This window comes from Ornithodoros turicata, chromosome 1 (assembly GCF_037126465.1).
Source record: "Ornithodoros turicata isolate Travis chromosome 1, ASM3712646v1, whole genome shotgun sequence".
Lineage (NCBI taxonomy): Eukaryota > Metazoa > Arthropoda > Arachnida > Ixodida > Argasidae > Ornithodoros > Ornithodoros turicata.
Window position 1 is genome coordinate 50,369,670 of NC_088201.1, and position 6,506 is coordinate 50,376,175.

The window sequence follows — 6,506 nt, forward strand, 5'->3', positions numbered from 1 at the left end:
CACATTCCCCAGGGCGTCAGTCGTGACGTTGCCCACATCTGTGAGGCCGACAACGGCGAGCCCTTTCACCGTCACCACCACCACCACCACCACAACACAGGTTAGGTTTTCTTGGTACGCCGTGTTGTGGAGGTGCTTTCTAGTGAAATGATGGTACTTTTCCCGTTTAACCCAGTAATTCTCAACCAGGGCCTGGAGCATGTCCTGCAGTACCCCGGACTTCGTAGTGTCGGGTTCACCTTACGCGTTTCTAAATAAGTGCGTGTGTGTTGTGGCGCCATACTAGGGTAGCAGCGGATTCCTTAAAGTTGCGCTGACAAGATCACGAGTGTCGTCAATTAGCGCAACATAGGGACCATTGGTCTTACCCGAACCCGTTACACAACAGGCTGAAGAACAGTGAACGACGAAGAACGACGAAGTAGCGTGCTGGCCATGTCACGTCGAGACTGGGAGGTACCCGGGTTCGAATCCCGGTGCCGGCTGTGTTGTCTGGGGTTTTTCCTGGGTTTTCCTCAGACGCTTTCAGACATATGTCGGCACAGTTCCCTTAGAAGTCGGCCCAGGACGCACATTCCCCCAGGGCGAGAGTCGTGACGTTGCCCACATACGTGAGGCCGACAACGGCAAGCCCTATCACCACCACCACCACCACGAAGCACTTGCATTCCAGGCAAGCTGAACGAGAACGACGAAGCATGCTAGTTCGCTACATTCCGGCGGTGCAGCGCTTGCCCGAACCGCCCGTCCAGGACAGCGGCGTCACCGTACCTGACGGCCGCAGGAGCTTCCTCGCAGCCTTTCAGGCATTAGGCAGGTACACCGAACAGCTCTCCAATGAGGCTAGCTGTGGCATTGGCACGCCATGGCATCTTGGCCCCGACCAAGGAGAAAGTGGAAGTGTTTCTGGAGTACCTCGCGGAAGCTCTGGTCAACGAAGACATTAGCGGCTTCGACGCGCTACGACGTAAGCTACCCCTCATGGCAACAGTCCACGGCTTTTTCGTCGACGTCGTGCCGTTGGTCTCGCCCTGTTTGCACAGTGAGAACCGCGATATGGTCCTTGCTGCCTTAGACACTATTGAGGTCATCGTCAGCAAATACGGCAAGAAACTCAGCACTTTCAGTCTCACTCGTCTTCTTAACGACCTGCTCCTCTTCCACAAGGCAGACGACATGACTTACAACTTGGCCAAGAATTTATTCTTCAAGATGATTGAAGTCAATCATAACTACACCTTGTACCCACTTGAGCGTTTAATGGCTGTTTGTGACGAAGGCTTGCAGTTAGAAATAATCGTCTTGTTGCTCGAGCACGTCATGAACACGAAGAAGGTGAACCGGGTTGTTGTGACAGACGGTTGCCGGATAGCGCTGGAAGGGCTTTTCTATCCATCGTCACAAATACGGTTAGCGGCTTTCGACCTTGTGTACGCCCTGTACTACAGAGGTACGCCGAAGGATGTCCTTGTTAAGTTTTTCGTGAAGAGGAAAGCTCCCGAGGAACTGCTAGACGCCATTAGAGCGCGCTTGCAGCGTCGCTACAAGCCACCCCTCGTGTTGGACTCTGATCAGCTGGGCTATCCTAGCTCGGACATCGATTTCGTTTGGGCGGAAAATACGACTTTGTCCAGCGAATACCAAATTTGAACTACGCGAATGCATGTGTGAGGAGATATTCTCCATGCTCTAAACAGATCATGAACATGCTAAATCAAAATTAAATTGAGCTCTGCCATTTGTACGTGCTTGTACATAGTGTGTTCTGACCTTGCGACCCTGCGTCAACATGCACCAGTTAAACATTCGACGAAGTGGTTTTCGAACTTCGTAAAATCAGTAACAACACGCGTAAACAAAGCCAGTCTGGTGAGGATTTGCAAACGTCCCTGTTGAACAGGTTACCTGATGACACGACTCCAGTGACCCGACCCTAGCAGCATTGTGCAGCAGTTGTTCAAGGAGGGAAATACGGACTCATTTGAGCAGCAAAATCATAGGAGCACTGAATTTCCTTGCAGTTTGTCTCAGCTTAGGCTTAGATTCTGATGATAACAATGACTTTGTAGTGCCAAACATATGAAGATGCGTAACTGCACGCATAACTACACTAGCTTAGGGTGAACAAGGTAGCGAGGTTAGGGTGAATAAAATGAAACCTGAAGGACCAGTTCTGCTCCTTGCACTCCTGGCACAGTATAAAGGCTCTACAAAAAACGCGGCGAAACAGGAAAAAAACAAACATAAAACAAAAACAAAACCCAGACGACACACACAACATAATCGCCTTGTCTGTGACGTCTGTGTTTTCTTCCCGTTTCGATTGATTTTTGTAGCTCTTAACCAACTCTCTCGCACCAGCGGTCTTCTTTACAGTCAAGGTGCCGTGTACAGAGTGTCAAGGTAATAATGTAGAGAAAAATTGCACTGAAGTGTTAATAATTATACCTATTAGTAAGATGACAGTTTCGCCGTTATTCTCACGACAACAGCTGTTATAGACGTAAACAACGAGATTTGGCCGAGGCAGACCAACAATTAGGGACGACACAGACAAGTAAGCCTCAAACGCCCAGAAATTAACGAATGGAAACAACTCAGGGAAAAGAGGTGCTGACGCCAGGAATCGAACCTGGGTCTTCTGATTTCCGGTCAGATATGCTAACCGCTACACCACACCAGCACGCCGTTTCCCTTGAGCCATTGAGTGCCTCAAGTACGGGGGGGACGGACAACCAACCACGCTATTCCCATTCTCTCTTGCATCTTTCTCACTCACTCTCTCATTCAGACACGAGGCAGGGCGATTGTAAACGACGTAAGCAACGAGATTTGGCCGAGGCAGACCAACAATTACGGACGACACAGACAAGTAAGCCTCAAACGCCCAGAAATTAACGAATGGAAACAACTCAGAAGTCCCAGAATCAGAAGACCCAGGTTCGATTCCTGGCGTCAGCACCTCTTTTCCCTGAGTTGTTTCCATTCGTTAACAGCTGTTATAGTTTCGGTTTCACACAGCCTCGACAACGGTACCTATGCTGAACCCTTCGTTCTTGCAAGCCGAAGAATAACGCTCATTCTTGGGTAGACATGCACGGGACTGTAGTATCTGCTATAAGTCATTTCTGGTGTCACCTGGCTGAAATACGGGTGTACCGTTGCAGACGGCACGCTGGACAAAGATCGGATCGTAGCGCAGACGACACACTCCGCTCTCCGTGTTCCCGTGGTTCGTGACAGGTGAGCTTCACATATTTTGGCAGCTGTTAATGCCACACTGCGCCTACTCGCGTCCGCGTCAACGTTGACACAGCCGTTATAAAAATGATTGTTTTTTTTTTTATAGCATAATATGTATTTTCTATGTACTCTATCGCCTTCATATTGATATTTACTTTTTATTGCCAGGTACCAATACAAAACAACAACTGTATTACAAGATGATGAACGGGGATATCAATGCAAGCTTTCAAATCTATGTAATCGACTTTTTATTTATGTCTATTGTGTGTTGTGCATAGGCTGCGTATAGGCTACATATTTTTCAGAGCACACGTATGCAGAGCTTCAAAGTGAGTGTCTTACAACAGCTTTCCAGAATGGTATCCCTTACAGCATACAGCTTCATGACTCAAACCACGGCAGCATATAGACACATGAAGGAAGACATTCTCACAGTATTTTCAGGAGCACCTTAAAATATGTTGAAAAGTAGGAAAAACGATAACAACAAGAATGATACAAAAGCAACAACTACTAGGGTAAGGTGGTCTATGTTGAAGACAGTTGAACTATTTTGTTAATAGGAGTCATAATAATAGCCTAAATCGTACCATAATTCGTTAACTGAATCCCCAAACCTTTGAGAAATGATCCGCAAATTACTGTGGTGCTAAACCAGATATTTATTTCGTATGAGCCAAAAATGACAGGCTACATATTTTCATCAACTTACCCCACCCTATGGGTAAGCTGAGGACATCAAAAAATTAATGCCGGATTTAAATTTTGTCTTTTGTTTGGGCCAACCGAAACGGTCAGTCACAAGTAGTGCACATGGAAACACAGGGCAGTGACACAGCATCATAACGGCGATGTCATATTTTATTAGCTGAGGAGCAGAAGTGAGCAAACTGGAAGTCAATGCTCGCGAAAGTTACAGATGGGACAAAAAAAAGGACCCTCTTACCTCGAACAAATCTGCAAAACAGCGTCTGACGTCTTTCTAAAAAGCCACGTGCAGAACGTCAACACGTTACTTCAAAGCCCAGACAACGACTGTGCTCACCGTGGTGTCACAGACGAGAAAAAATTATTGCTAAGCAAATGCCACGCGAAAAAGCCTAACTGTCCTCAACTTGCCCTCGTCTTCAAGTAGCCCGACTTTACCCTACTACGCGGTGAAATCCGGCATTATATTATACGCAGCGACAGGACAAGTTCGGGTATTCGGCCCTAATATTTTCTGCATTTGTTACCAAATATTTTCTGCTGTATCACTGACATCTCGTGCTTGGGGATTCACTTCCCTATAAAAAAGTGCATTGCTACTCTATAAAATACGTATTGGCCTTCGCCAAAAGTTATACGAAGGAATTCAATAAAGAGCTGCATAATCAGAATCGCGATATGGTCCTTGCTGTCTTAGACACTATTGAGGTCATCGTCAGCAAATCCGGCAAGAAACTCAGCACTTTCAGTCTCACTCTTAACATCCTACTTCTTACAACTTGGCCAAGAATTTATTCTTCTGTGACGAAGGCTTGCAGTTAGAAATAATCGTGCTGTATGAACTTCCTGTAGAAAATATGTTGGGAAGTGGCCACTGATTTCTTATTGAGACCTTATATTGGAAAACCAATAAACAAGTGGTTGTTGAAGCTCTACATACCATCAACACAAAGGTTTCGTACAAGCAATAAGAAGTTTATAGACCATGTATGAACTTGTAGAATGTCTGTTGGGAATTGGCCACTGATTTGTTATGGAGCTTTTTTTTGCGACAGGGTCTATAAATTTTATATTGAGCCTGTGTTGCAACAAGATTTTATTTGATTTCATATACAGTCAACCCTTGATTTATGAACACCCTCGGTTTCCTGAAAAATCGTTCATAAATCGAGGGATTCATAAACCGAAAATTCCAGATGAGCACTATCGAGCAGACAGAGCAGTATTTGAGAGTTGGGATTGTGATTATAATGCAATATATAATTCCCACAATGGCTGACATGGACGGGGACCAAGTCACACGTATGCTCTGAAATCCTTCTGACCCCATATTTCTCTGCCGACTGTGGCCACCTTAATCATAAATTGAGGTCAGGAACACTTGGCCCCCTATGCGCCCCTCTAAAATCCGTTTGTTGTACGGATTTCGAGGGTTTAAAAACCGAGGGCGCAATACCTGGAAAAAGTTTCGTCCGTCCCGGCATCATTCGTAAGACCATGGAATAATCCATTTGAAGGTTTCTGTTGACCTCGGAACGATCCGTTCATAAATTGAGAGCAAAAACGCTGGGCAGCTCCTAGTTCGTTCCCAGAAATTCCATTCATTATTCCGATATCGAGATTCATAAAACGAGGGAAAAACTCATGTAAAAAGTTTGGTTCCTCGTGCTCCTGTTCATGAAACGAGGGAATTCATAAATCCAAGGTTCATAAATCGAGGGTTGACTGTATTTACAAATACTACTGGCCTCCTCCTAGAGGCCCGCGTAGGAGTGGTACAAAATGCATAAACACTTCACTGCACAAAATACAAGTTCACAAAACATCACAGGTATTTCTTAAGTTTAGACACAAACTGGTAGGTAGTCCCTACCGACACCACATCGTCCGCGGTAGGCTATTCCATTCTATGATTGTGCGAGGGAACAAAGAAAATTTAAACGCATCAACTCTACAGCTATAAGGTTTAATGTAACAACTGCGTGTGTTGCGTGTCGAACGCCTGTCGGGTAAGGCTATATATCGATCCGTGTTGATATTAATTTTCCTATTCATAATCAAATACAGGGTTTTGAGTCTTGCTACTTTGCGTCTTATCTCCATTGTTTCTAAACCTGCGGTGTCATAAAGGTCATTAACTGAACTGAGATGCCTATACCTATTAAATATGGAGCGGAGCGACTTCTTCTGTACTGCTTCAATCCGGGAAACATTCCAAACTGTAAATACATCCCACACAACATTGGCATACTCTAGTATTGGTCTGACACGTGTTTTGTAAGCTGTTAACTTGTTAAACCACAGTTACCGGAAGCCTTTCGGACAATGTTGTCTATATGCAAGTTCCACGTCCTTCCAAATTGTTACACCCAAATACTTGTTACTATCCACCGTTGACAAAACATGAGTGTTGACCTTTTAATGGAAACGAGGAATGCTCATGCACATACATTTTTTCTCGTTTAAAACCATTTGCCAGTAATCACACCAATCGACGATTTTTTGTAGGCACTCATTTAACAGAAGTTGGTCACTAACAGAGCGAACGTTGG

At 45.2% G+C, this 6,506-nt stretch overlaps 1 non-coding gene across 1 annotated transcript; it reads right to left on the minus strand.

Annotated features, from left to right (window-relative positions):
* Positions 1-2,611: 2,611 nt before the first annotated feature.
* Positions 2,612-2,683, minus strand: Trnas-gga (transfer RNA serine (anticodon GGA)). The gene has a single exon. It is a non-coding gene; the product is annotated as a tRNA-Ser (tRNA).
* Between the last annotated feature and the right edge of the window lie 3,823 nt (positions 2,684-6,506).